This window comes from Argentina silus, assembly GCF_951799395.1.
Source record: "Argentina silus genome assembly, chromosome: Y".
Lineage (NCBI taxonomy): Eukaryota > Metazoa > Chordata > Actinopteri > Argentiniformes > Argentinidae > Argentina > Argentina silus.
The window spans coordinates 8,316,866-8,336,268 of NC_139654.1; the positions used below are offsets into that span (position 1 = coordinate 8,316,866).

Consider the following 19,403-nt stretch of genomic DNA (forward strand, 5'->3'; position numbering starts at 1 on the left):
TTGGCTTTATTTTGAAATGTAAACAAATATTTTGAAAATCAGAGGCACAACTTACCCTTTTGGCTCAGACAAATACTTCTGGTAATAGTCCTTCCAATGTTTGGGGAAGCCAAAGAAAAACTTCTTCAACAACCATCGTGGGAATGCTAGGAGACACAAACGGACATTTGTAACAGCATTACAAAAGCTCTATTGTGGCTGTGCAATTAAATAAACTTGATTCCTTTTTATTTACTACATTTGAGGTTTTATTTACCATGCATTAGTATCTACAGTCCTCAATTGTTCTCTGATTTTACTGTTTTAAACTCCCATGACTGTTATACTTTTATAATAGTTTTATAAGAGTTATCCTCTTATGTTTTGTCTCATTGTCTTTTGATTGTTTTTATTCATATTCCTGGAAAGTGCATTGTATTGCATCCATGTATGAATTGTGCTCAAAATCAAGTTTGATTTGATTTGATTTATCCCCAAGTGGGCCATTAATAATAGGTCGGCAGCGGTGACCTAAAAAACAACAAAAAAAAGATGCAACACACACGACACAGGATACCACCACATAAATGCTAAATGTAATAAATGAATACCAAATCAAATCAGTTGAAACTTTATCTATAAAGCACATTTCACACAGACGCAATACAGTGTGCTTTACAGGAAGAACAAATAACAAATATGTAATGTGTAACAACATTTCTTTTAAATGAGCAAATTGCGACCGACCTGTCTTCCAGTCCTGGGCCATCTTCCCCACCAGGACGTAGGTACCACCTGACACGGTCTTCAGGACGTTACTGGACACTCTCTCTGTGATGACATTGCTGTGCCACGGCACACTATTGTCGCTGGAGGGGCGGAGGAGTAGAGAAAGGTTTTTAACAACACTATTGTCCACCATTTTGTCCTCCAAGAGTAGCTTAATACTTTTTACAAATATCTTGTGAAAGAGTAGAGGTCAGTCCCAAATCTGTACCCTGCATTCCTTGGCAACACAAGGATTTAAAAGCATGGGATTGGTGTAACAGTGCTACAAAGCTTTTGGGGAACTCATGCCTGTGCGATGGTGAGAGACAGTGAGGTCTACTTACACACGGTAACCATCAACATACAGGCCCATGCTGTTGCTCCTCAGTATCCACCCTCTCAGGTGAATCCCAGCTGCCTGTCAAACAACGCAGACAACAATGCTGTGAAACATGTCATCATAAACAACTTCTCTTTCCACCAGAGAGGAACCAGTCGTTAAAATCCTATACAATACAGAGAACTGTATGAACTTCCGTGGGGAATGTATTGGTGAGAAGGTGAGCGCCTCAACATCAGTGTCATCATGGTGAGCCAACCGAAGCCGCTGGTTCTCCTCCATGTCATCAACAGCCCAATGCTGCTGTCTTTTTAGCGGCGATTTAAAAACGCCTCCCTTTTCCTCTCCGACTCCGGAAAATACTTCGTTCTCTGTTTTGGTAGTCCCAGCATTCTCACAAACCTGATGTCTGCTCCGCACTTTAGCTTTCATCCTGGCTGGAGATTCGAAGGGAGCCCTGTTCATCAACTTGCCCGTTGTCTTCGCATTGAAGGTGGGGAAAAGAACCGGGTCCCCGCACACCAGAGACGCGTCCTCTGCCATGGTCGAGCTCATCTGACAGGGGGTGGTCGGGGCATGTTGTGGGGTTGAATGTATACCGGTGATGAAGACTCTGTCCGCGGATGGGTTGTGAATGAACCGATCGTGATCTGTCATTCTATTCCATATGAGAGAATACATTAGGGCTGATATCTATCTAGCCGGATAGCATTCTCCTCTATGCAGTCCTATGGACACCTAGGACTGCACAGGGAGGATGCTATCCGGCTAGTACAGTCAATAGTACCTATCCAGGTGGTTGCCAATAACATTGGACTAGCATGCTCCATTAGACGACTGGTCGGTTAGCTTGTTAGTTAGCTAGTGTAGCAAACCTAGAAACCAATCTGCAAATGTCGTAGATGGCCTGTTTTTTTTTGATATGCTAAGGGTCATTGTCACTAGCAATATATACGACGACAATGAAAACTAGCAGCTTAAAACGAGTTAGCAAGCTAACAACACGTGTCCTTTCTGCGGACACGTCGGATAGCTAGCGTTAGCCATCAATCACGATTCACAGAACTCATGCATTTACATTGTGCCCTTATCGTAAACCTACTTATCTAGCTAACTAAAACAACATCAACAAAAACAAAACATGATAGAAACTCATCTCGAAGCAAATGTTACTCACACACCGCTGTAGCTAGTGATGGCAGTTTGACACTGAAGCTTCAATACGTGCTTCAAACACTGACCAACAATTTTATCGAAGCACTGCTTCGAAGCTTGCTTTGGTGCGAAAAAAATCACGTGACATATGACGTCCGAAGCAGCAACTGCTTCGTTGCCTGAATGAATCACCTGACTGGTTCGCGGTCCAATCAGGTGATTCACTGGCACTGCCTCGTCTCGATTCTGACAGGTGATAGGTTGCGACAGTTTTGAATTTGAGTGCCTCAACACTTTATAACCGCTCTAAACAATGCACAATTTGTGGATTGTCGTAGTAGGTGCGTTGTTGCTGGTATTGCGTTTGTATTCGCTGAGTGTTCTTCTTGTAATCTTTGAGTGTTCCCCATCCCACATAATCACCCCCTGCCATAGTTACACAAACACACCCAACCTATGCCATATTTTCCCCAGCACTCTCTCCTCAATAACACAATACACACATTCATCAATCTTTATTTGTAAATAGAACATGATATTCAGTCTTAGTGTGTGTGTGCATCAAAGAATTTCATCAAAGCAAAGATGCTGTAGCGAACGGCGTGGTAGAGCAGCTTGCCTTAAGCGGGTATCGAACTCGCAATCTTTCGCTTACAAACCGGCCGCGCTAGCCACAACACCAAGACCGGTAACTCCCTTGGCGGAATTGCTAACGGGCCTTTCACAGGGTCGTTACAATAATTTAAATCCAAGGTTGATCAAAGCAAAGATGCTTCAGAACAAAAGATCTTTTCTACAAAAGTAAAGTAGTTTCTCCAACACTGCTCATTGAGGTGTGTGTGTTCGTGCGTGCGTGCGTGCGTGTAATTAAAAGCCTCCTGTCCACCAACTAGCCTGCCTAATTTGACTGCAGCCTTGCACTTCGCCAGGAGAGGTCACTGTAACTGAAGCTTCGAGTAATGAACCCATTTTCGAAACAATTGGCATAAGTGGTTCAGTGCTTCACAAAAGCTTCATTTGCCCATCACTAGCTGTAGCAAACTTATCTGGCTGTCGTTTTGAATTTCCCTCCAGAGGAATGTGATTGGCCGTCGAATCGTCGATTACCAAACGCGTCATTTCTGTAAACAACATCCTCCTGTCAGAAACATGCAGGAGCATGTGCTCCTACTACTAGATATTCCAACAAAAACAGTCATCTGTGTTCAAGAGCTAAATCATATACAATTAGAGAACATAGTTTGATAGTTGTATGTGCGTATTGTGCCGCTTTTTTTGTGTGCGATTGCCGAGAAAGAGAAAGATTAAAGTTACTCAAGTTAAAGTGCTTAGAAATGGCACTCATGTTAGAAGGACCACAGCTTCCCCCCGAGGTATGGGTCCACGTGTTTGGATTTCTGTCAATAGCAGACAAGATGAGTATTCGTTCGTGCTGCAAATGTTTCAAAAAACTGGTTGATCATTGGACTCTTTGGAAGGACAACACAGTGGTGCTTCGAAAGCTCTGCGCGTACAGCTCACAATTCTGGACGACTGTTAGAAATTATTTTTATAAAAACAGTTGCATCATAATGCTCAATAGCAGACGAGTAAATAAAGCTATTCAGTTCTTTATTTAGGGTGATTAAATTTACTAATTGTATTTGATATTCCATATGCAAATCAATTGAATTAATATGTTTTTTAATCATCTGAAATTTACTAATGTGATGGCCTGTTGAGATGAATCAAGCATTAAATGAGATGAATCAAGCATTAGTTCCATGGTACGTTGGATTAATACATGAAGAGGTAAGGGTCAGGTCATCAAGATAGATGCTGCAACACACACATAACTTAAGAATGATGTAATGGAAAATATTAGGCTAGGACAGGACAAATCAGAGTAGGTGTATGTTTTCTTCAGCAGGTCAACTCGTTCCCCAGAGGGAACGGACCGGCGATATCTCTACCTGGAACGGATCGAGTGTCAGGGGCTGGGACCGGCCTAAAACACCAACGAGAGGAGAGCCAAGTCTAAACCGCGGCTCCTCCCCAACCAAATAGCCAATCACAATCATTCTGTTTACTGTAAAATGCCTTGTTTGACTGTTTGAATGCATCCATTTTTGGAAGGTTGGTTACAGATTAACAGCTTGCTGACTGTGATTTTCTTCGCCAAAAGTGGTCCTTGTACAAGTCTAGAATTTTGACATATAAATAAATAGCTAAAAGTAAGAAGTAGTTTGTCTTCTCTTCAAATAAAGAACACGTTTTCCCACACGACCCTTCGCCGCAGAAGGACCGACTCTGTTGTGGTACACAGAGCAAGTACGAAGGAGTGGGAACAGCTTGCCATCTCGCTCCCTATGCTTTCCACTATAGTCATAGACGATTGCTCCAAATTAAAAGCTCTTGAAATGATAAAGCAATTTAAGAACTTAAAGAGGAGGTCCTCTCACAGGAGGTCCTCGTCTCCCAGGAGTCTCTGGTGACGTTCTTGAGCATCTGCGCAAATTGACTCATTTCAGCGTTTGCCACTTTCATCTAGACTATTATACTCAAAGATTGGATCTAATTCGAGCTGTCTCAAAGCTGTCTCACCTGACTTCGCTCTCCTACCACGGTGGGGACAAAGCGGTCCCTATCCCTAAGCAGACGTTCCATGCTATGCTAAACTGCTTACCGAACCTGAAGCATCTGTCATTGAAACTGGGGATATATTACAATGGCACTCTACCGGATGACTATTTCAGCCCGTCTGAATCAAGTAAGGCGGCACAGGCAATTACAACCAAATCATGCCTTTTCGTGATTGTATTACTGAGATGACTAAATCAACTCTCTATTACTGATAGTCCCTCACTCCCCCCCCCCCCACACACACACAACTATTTTAGTCCCTCTAAGGTCTAAATGAAATTTCACTTGTAAAACAAAATAAACTACATTATAAGGAACAAATAAAACAGTTCCCCAGTCCATTACCCTCGCTCAATATGCACTCTCCTCTTGTTTCTGTAGTGCAGGACCTGTACAGAAATACTAGTGAAACCACACAATTGTGTCTCATTACAGTGTGTGTACATCATACTTAGTTGATATGGCAGGTTATGCTGCATCTCAGATGTCATTGTATTGCAGAGGCTGGTAGAGGTACTCATTTGAGGATTAGCTCATTGTAATGCATGGAATGAACTAATCCCGTCCTCCGATTCCTACCTCCACCAACCTCCACTGGTCTCAGATGTCATTGTATGGTGCTGGGGCGGTAACAACACAATCTATCTCTAAGACACACAGGGTGGTGGACTAGGCTTGATCAGTCTGGAGCTTGTGAACTACATGGACCCCACTCTATCCCAGGGAGCCCTGTGTGGCCTGTCTTCCCTGCAGAGCCTTACTGTGGAGTACAGAGACATGAAGAGTCACAATGGCCTTTCTTCTGAGCCAGTCATCTGTCATCTGAAAACATGGTTGAGGACACTTCCTCAACTGTCAGTTCTCAAGATTGCAGGTGAGTACTAGGCTACTTGAATGATTTGCATGGGTATCAACTGTCATCAGATTAGCACCTGCTGGACCACTAGCCTGAGCAGACCTCGATGCACTGTGCTGTACGTGAGGTCACATGGGTTTGTCTCCTATGGAACAAAGTCGTCTTGCGCACAGCCTTAAATTTAGTCAATCTCTGGTTGTAATAACTCACATAGTACGTTGTAGGGGAGGCTGGTGAAGGCAGAAATTGGAGGACAGGCATGGAATGGAATGGCTCATTGTATTGAATGGAATGAGGGATGGTATCAAACACGCATGTGCCGTCCTCCGATTTCTACCACCACCAGCCTCCACTGCTTTAGTATACTATGAAAGTCGAGGATTTATCAACAAGTAAAGCCTGGAACAAGAATCAGTGTTATGTAGTCGATGCAGTGGTTTGAAAGGGAGGGTGACCCACAGAGTTGGATCTCCAGCTAATAGGCTACACGGCTGTCTTTCTTTTTGTCGGTTTCTCCAGAAGGCAGTCCTGTCAGTATGTATGCAGACTCACTCCCTGAGTCATTGACCAGTTTGACCATGAAGAACGTAGTGGTGGATTCAAATGACATGAGGACTCTAGGAAGACGTTCGCCAGGTCTCCTGCATCTTCACTTTGATACAAGTAACCGCTGCTGGGGCAACAGCTGCACTGGCAAGATCCCCAAACAGTTCCCCCAGCTTAGGACCCTAAAGACACGGTGAGATGTTCGATGCACTACAGTATAGTCTACATGTTGTTATCTGAATACTCTGTGGTCAGGTTTTCTTTGTTTGTTTTTAGCTTTGTAGAACTAAGGTCATTTCAGTGCATTGTAGGCGCTGGACACAATGATGCTAGCGCTACCAGGAAAACTCTCACCAGGGCCAATAAGATATTCAGCAGCTTATGTACAGTGCCCTGTGTAAGTCATGGGACAGTGAAGCATTTTTCCTTTTGGCTCTACTCTCCAAAAGTTTGGATTTGAAATCAAACAATGACTATAAGGTTAAAGGGTTATTTGAGGATATTGGTGTACGTATTGTTTTCACCATTCAGAAATTACACCACTTTTTATGTATAGTCCCCCTCCCATTACTTACGCAGGACACTGTGGATTTTCAAATTGACTTATTTATATGATTCAGGCCGGTTTAGTGATGGCTTTTTTCTTCGTCTACTCTTTCAGACACTGTGGCGTACCAGAGGAAGACTTCTTAAGCCTCCACCGGTTGAAGCATCTGGAGCGGTTAGAGGTCCTGGATGCTGACTCTGAACCCAGCCCACTCCTGTTGGCCCTGACACGCCAGCTGCAGGTCCTGTCCAACCACAGGATCCACGTGGACCACTCCCGACGCCCACAAGATCCATTAGCCTGCAACTGTACTCACTTCTAATGCTGAATCCCAAATCAAGCCCAAGCTCCTACCCTGTATGCACATGTGGAGATCATCAGATTGAATTACTAAGTATTGGGCAAAAGAGCATGGAAAGAACTGTTCCTGTCCTGCCCTTCAAGTGTGTCAATTCTCTAGGAATCATCAAGATGGCCAAAATGCTCTAGCCAATCAGGGGGGTAATATAGTGGTGGCGGGCTAGGGGTCAGTTTGGGATTGGACACACAAGAAGAGGATGTGACCTCAAGCACACTGTGACCCTCATTCTCAGGCAGCATGTGTTCCATTTGTGATATGGAATTGCTCTCGCCTCATTCCAGGTCTTTCTAAAGTCGCAATACGCTTGTCATTGTTGACACCATCTCGGCGAGTACAGAATGAGGAAACAGACAAGATGATGAGAGAAGGAGACACTGTAGGTTCTGTATCTCTGAGGTCCAAGCTGTGTACAGCAGTGGAGGCTGCAGTGTGTGTTTGATACCATTCCTCATTCCATTCCATGCATTACAATGAGACTGTCTTCCAATTTCTACCTCCACCAGCCTCCCCTGGTGTACAGCAAACTACAAACAATTGATATGTTAAAATGATGTGCCGCTGGACTGTTGATGAATGAACACATTATGCCTTAATGTATACTGTAATATTCCTTGAACACTGGGATATACTGTCACGGAAGAAACAGTTTTTCACAACAACAACAAAAACATTGATAAGAGATATGAGGTTCTATACATGTTTTATATCTTTCAAACTTTTGAAACATGATTGTGCCAGCGTCTCCTTTCCAGAGAGATTTTATTTTGCAGCTTGTCACTTACACCTCCCTGCATATACATTATTCTCTATAATAGAGAAAAGAACTCTAGGTTTAACACACCTGAGGTTCCAGCTTAGGTAGTCATGGGTACCATTACGAATATATAGTCTTCAACATCTTCACAGAGGTCACTTATCTAATGCAATCTTTTACTGAGCTGCCCCAAGAGGGCAGTAAACCCACACACAGCACTCTGCCACGCCATTCATTCCTCCTCTCGGAGCTCTTGGCTTTGCTACTGTTGTACTAGTCTAGAGAGAGACTACAGTCAGGAGACGAATGTCCAAAACTGCATCCAATCATGAGCCTGAAGGCACTCCTACAAGGTTTTCCTACTCGCAGCCCATGTTGGAAATGGAAATGTAGTTTATTTGTTTATCTGGATCCCCATTAGCTGCTGCGCATGAGGCCAGTACTCTTCCTGGGGTCCACATAGAACATAAAACACATGACACAGAGTACAGAACAGCTAGAGACAGAACAGTTATATCCAAGACAACAACATAAATGTACAAGAACATAACATAATATGACATGATGTGAGATTACAACAGATGAGGATGGGTGGTATAAGAACAAATGTATGCATGTTCTTCTCAATTTATGAGTTTTTTTTATTAAGTTTTGTTTACAGGTTAGTTTGTCCCCAGTTAACTATGAACGACCAGCCGGAAGTTAAATTGTAGAACGTATGCCCTTCACCGCTTCAGTTCTCTTCAGGCAATCGAGCCTTGACACCACAAGGGCATCCCAGGGATCATAGACTTAGAACCCATTCTGTTCACACTGTTCTATCCATTAGGTATTCTATATCACTTCAAAAGCACTCCAATGCATTAATGTCAGAGTTATGACTTCCCCAACTGGGAGCTATGAGTTCCCGATAACCCAATGAAAAATACCATAAAACCTCCCACATCCCAGTTCTCCAGCCTGTGTGCACTTGTGCACTACCCCGGTACTTTATCTGGAGGTAAAAGGGCTTTTACACAAATCGTATGCTTTTATAATCCAAGTGGGGAAGAGCACAATTTAGTAGTAAGTGCATACTTCAGAGAAAAAGGTGGATAACTTATTCTGTCTCTATACCTAAATGTCTGTATACAACATGAAATACATTTCAAATAAATTGTAAAAACCTGATAACGAGAAGTTCATCAGACTCACTCAGTGAAGAGGCTCCTCTCAACTTTTTTGCTGAAAAGGTCAATTTTAAGGTAGTTAGTTTCTATTCCACAGGGGTTCAGCAAAAATGTGGCGCAAAACCCCTCATGAGAGGTTTATGGTTCCTTGAAGCTATGACATACTGTATCTACCATCCGGCAAGATCAAAGCATCCATCACACTATAGGAAGCTACAAGGACAACATGTCTTCACACCATGAAGCCACAGAGAGAGAGAGGGGAAATAACCCTTGTTCAGATAACCCACAGACGATGCATCAAACGCTCGGGACAATACACACGTATGTCCTAACATCCCCAGAGCACTGCCATAACGGTGGTATCACTTCCTCTGGACATCTTTAAAGGCTATAACTGAGCAGGAGGGTCACCTTTCACCGGTGGTATTCATGGCAAGATGAAAGAAAGAGATTGGAATTGGAATTTCAAAGGAAAGGGAAAAAAGGGAGTAAGAGAGGAGAGAAGCCAGGTCAGTTGTTTGAGTACACTGTGTGCAGAGTATGAAGGATCAAACCCATGCAGGGAGGCTGGTGGAGGTAGAAATCAGAGGACGGGCTCATTGTAATCATTCCACGTGTTTGATACCTTTCCTCATTCCACATGTTTGATACCATTCCGTATTCCACATGTTTGATACCATTCTGTATTCCACATTCCGCATTCCATTCCATGCATTACAATGAGTCTCCCAAAAACGGGGGTTTAAACACATTATTTCAGTTTTGCAATGTGGTAGCAGAACTCTTTGTAAGTGTCTGCCATCTATGCTTTTAGAAACTTTAACTTGAAGCTCACCAGCAAAACCAATTTAAGGATGTGCCTGCATGGCGTATGAATGAGATCTCTTCACGACTCAACACATGACAAAATGATTTGTTTGTGTGTTATAATAGTCCAACCACTTGCATTTCGACATGGGGGGGAATCTGTTGCATCTCCTTTGTAGGTCTACTAATAGCCAGTGAGTCCGTGATTTTTCGTGTTTTTATTTTTGTTTTTTTTCCCCTCCCATCCTGTAGCCTACTCGCGCCCCACCGGTTGAGAACCACTGTGCTGGATGAACATAATTTAGTGTTTCCCATTCATTTCTTATGGCTGGTCATTTTTGACGGGAAACACCACAGGTGTAACAAAGTTGACAAAACCACTCAAAATTCAATGAAAGTGGTGATCAGCAATGTTCAAATGCCTAGTGTGGAGGATATCATGAGATCCTGAGGCAATCAAATGAAAAACACAATATTTACAGTGCTACTGTATATACTAGCTACAGTCAATCACACTGCAACTTTATAAACTAGCTACTGTCCCACTGCTACACTATATGAACTAGCTACATTCAATAACACTGCCACTGTATGAACTAGCTACAGTCAATCACACTGCTACTGTATGAACTAGCTACAGTCAATCACACTTCTACTGTATGAACTAGCTACAGTCAATCACACTTCTACTGTATGAACTAGCTACAGTCAATCACACTGCAACTGGATGAACTAGCTACAGTCAATCACAATGCTACTGTATAAACTAGCTACAGTCAATCACACTGCTACTGTATGAACTAGCTACAGTCAATCAAACTGCTACTGTATGAACTAGCTACAGTCAATCACACTGCTACTGTATAAACTAGCTACAATCAATCACACTGCTACTGTATGAACTAGCTACAGTCAATCACACTGCTACTGTATTAACTAGCTACACTCCCAATGATACACTATATTAACTAGCGACAGTAGCTAGTTCATACAGTTGCAGTGTGACTGACTGTTGCTAGAACTATCTACAATCACGTGACTACTGTATGAACTAGCTACAGTCAATCACACTGCTACTGTATAAACTAGCTACAGTCAATCACACTGCTACTGTATGAACTAGCTCCAGTCAATCACACTCCTACTGTATGTACTAGCTACAGTCAATCACACTCCTACTGTATGAACTAGCTACAGTCCCAATGATACACTATATTAACTAGCTGCAGTCAATCACACTGCTACTGTATAAACTAGCTACAGTCAATCACACTGCTACTGTATAAACTAGCTACAGTCAATCGCACTGCTACTGTATAAACTAGCTACAGTCCCAATGATACACTATATTAACTAGCGACTTTAGCTATTTCATACAGTAGCAGTTTGACTGACTGTCGCTAGAACTATCTACAATTACATGACTACTGTATGAACTCGCTACGGTCAATCACACTGCTACTGTATGAACTCGCTACAGTCAATCACACTGCTACTGTATAAACTAGCTACAGTCAATCACACTGCTACTGTATGAACTAGCTACAGTCCCAATGATACACTATATTAACTAGCTACAGTCAATCACAATGTTACTATATGAACTAGCTACAGTCAATCACACTGCTACTGTATGAACTAGCTACAGTCAATCATACTTCTACTGTATGAACTAGCTACAGTCAATCACAATGTTACTTTATGAACTAGGGACAGTCAATCACACTGCTACTGTATGAACTACCTACAGTCAATCACACTGCTACTGTATAAACTAGCTACAGTCACTCACACTGCTACTGTATGAACTAGCTACAGTCCCAATGCTACACTATATGAACTAGCCACAGTCAATCACACTGCTACTGTATGAACTACCTACAGTCAATCACACTGCTACTGTATGAACTAGCTACAGTCCCAATGATACACTATATGAACTAGCTACAGTCAATCACACTGCTACCGTATGAACTAGCTACAGTCAATCACACTGCTACTGTATAAACTAGCTACAGTCCCAATGCTACTGTATGAACTAGCTACAGTCAATCACACTGCTACTGTATGAACTAGCTACAGTCAATCACACTGTTACTCTCTATGAATTAGCTACAGTCAATCACATTGCTACTGTATGAACTAGCTACAGTCAACACACTGCTACTGTATGAACTAGCTACAGACCCAATGATACACTATATGAATTAGCTACAGTCAATCACACTGCTACTGTATGAACTAGCTACAGTCCCAATGATACACTATATGAACTAGCTACAGTCAATCACACTGCGACTGTATGAACTACCTACAGTCAATCACACTGCTACTGTATGAACTAGCTACAGTTCCAATGATACACTATATGAACTAGCTACAGTCAATCACACTGCTACCGTATGAACTACCTACAGTCCCAATGCTACTGTATGAACTAGCTACAGTAGCTAGTTCATACAGTAGCAGTGTGACTGACTGTTGCTAACAGAAACATGTAGTTAGCCTGTGCTAGTAGCAACAAGTAGTTAGCCTGTGCTAGTAGAAACATGTAGTTAGCCTGTGCTAGTAGAAACATTAATGTGTTGTTAGCCTGTGCTAGTAGAAACATGTAGTTAGTCTGTGCTAGTAGAACCATGTAGTTAGTCTGTGGTAGTAGAAACATGTAGTTAGCCTGTGGTAGTAGAAACATGAATGTGTAGTTTGCCTGTGCTAGTAGAAACATGTAGTTAGTCTGGGGGGGGGTGGGCACTATGGTACCCTTTAGGGTGACTCTTTTTTGCCCCCCCCCCATGGCACTGGGAGGGAAGGAGGGATAAAGGGAGGGATGACCTATGACCCCTGCCCCGCCCCTCAGGGAGGAAGAGGGGGGAGGGAGGGAGGGAGGGAGGGAGGAAGAATGAGGGAGGGAGGGAGGGAGGGAGGGAGGGAGGATGACCTATGACCCCTGCCCCGCCCCTCAGGGAGGAGGGAGGGAGGGAGGGAGGAAGAATGAGAATGACCTTTGACCCCTGAATGACAATGACCTTTGACCCCCTGAATGAGAATGACCTTTGACCCCCGGAATGACAATGACCTTTGACCCCCCCCGAATGACAATGACCTATGACCCCTGACCCCTTTCCCCCCCTCTCTCACACACACACACACACACACACACACACACACACACACACACACACACACACACACACACACACACACACACACACACAGGAGCTGTCCGTGGTCCCGCACGGGGCTGCGTTCAGATAGAAATACATCACATGGAACAAGACACACGCCTCTCTGACGTGTAGAGTCATCATGAGGTCACGCGGTTGTTTGGTTCACAAATACCTTATTGATATGAACACAGGTATCATCATCATCATCATCATCATCATCATCATCATCGTATTAAAATGAAGGAACTTGACTGTGTGTTTTTAGTTTTTTTACTCATCTCCTTTGTTGTTGACATCATGTCATGTTAAAACCATCATGAAGTGAACATGTTAAAACCATCATGAAGTTAACATGTTAAAACCATCATGAAGTTAACATGGTTAAAACCATCATGAAGTGAACATGTTAAAACCATCATGAAGTTAACATGGTTAAAACCATCTCAAATCTCATGGATGGTCAGTTATTTCAACCATCGCTCCGTCTCTGAATTGGAGAGGTTACATTTCTCTAGCCCCGTCCCTCACCGGCGAGGAGATCGCTTTGTTGTTGTTTGAATCCCAGATTGCCCCTTTAAGAAAATGAATGTTGTTTCGAAGGGCCGGCACCCCTCCTCCATTGCCAGGGCCCGAAACCGGCGCCGGTGTTCCTCCGGTGTAAGGCCCAGGCGGTCCCGAATCGCCCGGGCCAGGGACGTGTAATCCCGTTGGGCGGCCGCCGGCAAACTGTGGGCCGCGAGCTGCGCCTCCCCTGACAGGAGGGGCAGCAGATGGTAGGCCCACTCTCGGACCGGCCACCCCGAGATCCTTGCCCTCCCCTCGAACACCGCGAGGAACGCCTCTGGGTCCCCCAGGTCCCCCATCTTCTGTAGCTGGACCTTGGGGGGACCTGGTGCCGCCCCGGTCCCCGGCGCCGGCCCGCCGACCCTGGTGAGGTCCTGGAGGAGGGCACGGTCCGCGGTCCTCGCCGCTGTCAGCTCTCCCAGCGTCGCCTGCTGGGTCTGCTGCAGGATCGTCTGTTGCTCGAGGACGAGCGCTATCCTCGAGACCGCTGCTGCTAGCGTCTCCATTCTCCGCCTTTACTCTGTGTCCCAGGTTGGGCGCCAATGTAACAAAGTCCGTTTATACACAGAGGCAGACGCAGCGGTGTAGTGAGGGAAAGGTCCCGTTTATTCATACAGTCAGTAATAATAATTTGTCCGTTGGCTTTCCAGCCTCGCCAGAGCGTCTCTCTCTCGCCACTGTCAGCTCTCAGCTCTCCTCGCCTACTGAAATGGCAGAAGCACACACATCTTAAACATTCGCCGACGAGACTTCATTTGCAGCAGGTGTGCAACAAAGTCTCGCCGACACAACCCCGGCCACGGTCCTGTAGCTCCCTCGACAGGCCGAACGCTGCATGTCCCCCCACAGAGACAATATTCTATTTTCATACATCATATATTATTCATATCCTGACATCACCTTCGGAGATTGTGAATAAACACAATACATTACAATGAGAAAGTTATTTACCGATACTTTAAACACTTGAAGGCTTTGTTGAATGCATTCAGCCATAACTGGAAATAAGACAGATAGTCGCTCTCACCTTGAAGCAGGAAAGCTGGGCCGGAATGAGTTCTCTGCTGAGGTCAAGTGTCTGCAGCCGGCTCCACTGTCACCTGAATGAGGAGGACACAACATCTAAATCAACACAGAAGTATAGGTCTCACTCAGGGGAGGCTGGTGGAGATAGAGATCAGAGGACGGGCTCATTGTAATGTAACAGGTTCCGAGACAGCTTCTACCTCCAAGCAATAAGACTTTCAAACTGATATCCACAGCAGCACTACCTGCTGCTCACCTGCACTGGAGACAATTTGCACTCACCCCTGCACAACCCCCGCACCCCCACCCCACCCCACCCACACACACACACACACATCATTGCTGCTATATATTTATATACTATTTATTCTGCTACACTTATTGTTTGACTGTTATTACTTGGTAGCATATTGTGTATTGTAATCATTGTACTTTTATTTTATTCTTATCTTATATTTATTGCACTGTAGAGAGGTAGCTTGTCATAACCATTTATTTGTACGTTTACAGCTATATCCTGTGCACATGATAAATACAGTTTGATTTGATTAGATTTTGATTTGATTTAATCCCCAAGTATCAATGTGACCGTCATGGAAGTTCTGATCTTATCAAAGATGGCATGGTGAATTACCGCAAAAACATTTTGTCCAAAACACTAGACAATTTCCGAAATAAAACATGTTGCCGTGTTCATGTTTTCATAGGCCTGATTCATATCTAGCGAATGCAAGTTTCAAAGTATCTCCATGACGTTAGCAGTTACCACAGACACCAAGGCCATCTGCTACTGCCGCTGTAGCATCTGCTTGAATGAACACCCTTTAGCTTACTAGTGGGCGCAGATAACATCTAATGTCCTATTGCAAACATGCTGCCACAAACCACCAACTTAAGTATAGTTTACATAATAAAGTACTCCTACACCTGTAGACAAATACATCAATAGACACCAAATTGTGATTTTTAAGAAGAGAGCGTGACCTTAGCCTGGCTCCAGATCTGTATGTGCTTCAGCCTTTCTGTGTTTCCTGTCCTGCCACATGATGATACACAATGACAGCCACCACGGTTGGCTAAGCTAAAGCCCTCACAGAGCCAGAGCCAGTGAGAGTGTGACCTAGCTGGGTACGCTCACCAGACCTAGAGCCAGTGAGAGTGTGACCTAGCTAGCTGCCCTCACCAGAGGCGAAGAGCATGGAGATCCCTCTGATCCCGGCCTTCATGAATTCTGTGTTGATACGTAGGCAGCAGACAGACTGTCCTCGTCGTCGCCATAGCTGACAGTGTGGACCCACGGGAGGTCGGACATGTTGCTAAGCAACACCATCCACTGGAGGAAAGGCTCCTGGGACTCATGGCGACCTGTCAGGGAAGAGAGAAGATGAGAGGAACAGTGGAGAGGATGAGAGGAACAGTGGAAAGACTTGAGTTTCAACACAAACTAGACACTGCTGGGTACATTCACATTCAGACAACTTAATGTCCTTGGAGAGGCAATTTGTTGCACAGCAGCAGTTAATCAAAACACAACAGACAACAACATTTCCAATATAGGCAAGGCAAGTTTATTTATATAGCACATTTCATACGCAGAGGTAATTCAAAGTGCTTTACTTAAAATAGATAAAAAGGAAAGAGCATAAAAAAATAAAAAAGCATAAAAGACAAAAAATAATAAAAGTCACAGTGCATTTTAGGGTCAGAGTGCAATTATTAGCAGCAATTTAGTTTAAATTTAAGGCAAAGGCGAACATAAAGGTTTTTAGCTCATTTTTTAAAGTAGCCAGAGTTGGGGCTGATCTTAGATCTTCCGGAAGTTTATTCCATCTATGTGTAGCATAATAACTGAATGCTGCTTTGTTTTAATCCTAGGAACAGTCAGTAGAAGTTATTAAGTTCTTTGGCATAGTTATCGTTGGGATTGTCAATATGAATGTTAAAATCTCCTGATATACCATGGAGATTATGGACAGTAGTTCAGCAAATTCATCAAAGAAACTACTAGAATATTTACCTGTCCATGGCAGGCTAGAATCTGTGTAAATCTAAATCAGTGGTCTCAAACTCAATTCCACAAGAGCCATTGGTGTGTATATTTGTGTTTTGTTCCAGCCTAGCACTGACACACCAACATCTACCACCTCAATCACAACTTTGATTAGTTGAATCCCACAAAAAAGACGTGTCAGCCTTCCGAGAATAGAGGTTTGAGACCACTGTTCTACATCTAGTAAGTTGTTGCCAGTTAAGGAGCCTACCAGGGCTGGTGAAGACCCACGTAGAGATGTTGGCTCCCGTACTCATGATGTACTCTACGTCCAGACTAGCCTCCAGGCCGGCCTTGCCCCCTCCCTGGGTTCCCACCACCCGGTCCACCTTAGACAGGTGCTGGAAGCCTCGACCAAACATGGTCATGAACTCAGCCAGGTCCGCTGGGTGGTAGAACTGTTCCAGGAACTAGAGCACCAGATAGAGAAGAGTTGGATTTGAATACTGTACTTCCTATCAATGTCCTATGAAGTTGCCAGTCTGACACAGTAATTTGATGGAGTGATGTGGGTGTGTGTTATCCAGACCTGGGCGACAGCCTGGCTGTTGTTCTGAGCTGATCCCACGTCAGCTGCTGTCAGGTTGTAACGACTCCTCAGGGTGGTGGGGGTCACCCCCAGATGGAACCCCGTCCCAGACCGTCTCCTATTGGTCAAGAACTCACTGACGTCCTGCCCCTTGGGTGGGAAGCGGTGAACACCGCCAACTAAGAGAGGAATAATGTTGATTAATTGTTGCATCCGCAACACGGTTGTCACCATTTTAGCATATGGTTTGTTGACATATCTAATAATGCTTCAGTTGAAAAAGCACATAGCGAACAGATATCAATCACATTGATTTCCGACCACTAGAAACATTCACGATTCAGAAATCGTTCCGAATTCTGAGCTTACCAAAGTCAAGGTGCTGATGAACGTCGTCATGCACTGCGTAACGAGTCGGTGACCTCACCAGGGAGTGGCCATCTCTCACATAGCGGTGGAACTCACTGCCTGGCAACAGGGTCTCCGCCACTCTAAGAGAAAGGGAAAAAACATTTTCTTCCTTTGTCTAGCACTGTGGCTGCCGATGGCACCAAGTTCTTATTGAAGGTTTTTCTTACGGTGACTGATGTATAGTTGATTCACTTACTTAGACAAATGTACTTATTGTAAGTCGCTTTGGATAAAAGCGTCCGCTAAATTAATTAAATACAAATGTAAAAGAAGCATCAATCCATCTGTGGTTAGAGAACTCACAGAGTTCAGGCAAAAGTATCTGTTCTCCACGCTCTCTGTGGTAGCTATATGGAGCTCAGGCGAGGGTAATAAAGTCTAAACTCGACTTGCAAACAATATAACCAGATTTTATCCATTCAATTCTAAGGGACTCAATTAAGAAGTGTCTTCCATTTTCACATTGAGGAAGTGGTTGTCACGTGAGTAGATAAAAAAAGAGAAGCACTTACTGCGCCGTCATGGTGCACTGCAGGAAGTCCTGAGTAAGGACTGTGAGACAGGCTGTCACCCCGTGACTCTGCAGCCAATGACGCACCACTTTCTGGGTCAGGTGGGACGGGCGCGTCAGAATGGCTACCTCCTCCAGAGACAGGTGCTTCCCTGAGGAGGACAGAGTTGACAGACATTAGAAATCATTGAATAAGATTTAATATAAATAGAATTTGAGTTCTATGGTTGACAGTGTTGCAGCAGGGGCATAGAATTTGAATTGCGCAGGCATAGTTCTAGATCTGTATAGCATATCTTTTAGCCAATGATAGGAGAAGTCAGAGGAGTTGGCTCAAGCTTACACAGATCTGGGATATCTTAGGGGGCTCTGGTAGGGAATCATATACATACAAATCAAATGAAAACGTGATATAACAGTAAGTTTCCTCTGCTAAATCAACACATGATGGAATGTCAGGTTTGTAATGTAATGGATGAAACAAGTGATTTCTACCATATTGTGCTGAATCAGGGTCTGACACCAGTTTCAGCAGCTCCTCCAGTCCACATTCTGCTGCTTCAGAGCAAACGTCAGCTCCAGATCTTCTGTGGAGCTGACCCGACCTACGTGGTTCCACCCGTCAGGTATCCTGAATGGACCAAACATAAAAGCAACTCTGACAACGTTTCACTTCACATTACAGCACAGTGGACTTCCATGAGCTGTTCTCTAAACTCTTGATTTGTTTTATAAATCAGACTGAGCAAGTGCAACAACTAAAAAAAAATCTATAGAGTTGTGAAAACAGCTAGAAATGTCCACAAGCTTTGCAGAGTAAAGTTTTTCCAGAACATTGGGTAAGCTTCACAGAAGCAGTATATTGTAACGACCCTGTGTAAGGCCCGTTAGCAGCTCCGCCAAGAGAGTTAACTCTCTTGGTGTTGTGGCTAGCGCGGCCGGTTTGTAAGCGGAAGGTTGCGAGTTCGATACCCGCTTAAGGCAAGCTGCTCTGCCCCGCCGTTCGTTACAATATTAACCACAAGCTTTTTTTGTTGTTGTTGTTGTTCATTTCGGGGTATTAACCACAAGCGTTATAAAACATTAAGAAGGCTATTTGAGGGTTTTGAAGTCTTACAAGATGCCTTGGTCAGCCTTCAGATGCTTACTCACAACCAGTGAACTGCATATCAGCACACAGAGAGCCACCCTGGAAGAAAACAAAAATTGCCGAGTGCTCCGTTAGTGTATTTCACACT

The 19,403-nt window shown here is 44.0% G+C and overlaps 1 pseudogene across 1 annotated transcript; it reads right to left on the minus strand.

Moving 5' to 3' along the window:
• Positions 1-13,559: 13,559 nt before the first annotated feature.
• Positions 13,560-18,813, minus strand: LOC310823973 (tripeptidyl-peptidase 1-like; annotated as a pseudogene). Its single transcript has 8 exons — positions 18,661-18,813; positions 18,167-18,317; positions 17,613-17,734; positions 17,244-17,422; positions 16,926-17,124; positions 15,848-16,029; positions 14,666-14,738; positions 13,560-14,342 (listed from the first exon to the last, which is right to left on the minus strand). The product of its transcript is annotated as a tripeptidyl-peptidase 1-like (transcript).
• Between the last annotated feature and the right edge of the window lie 590 nt (positions 18,814-19,403).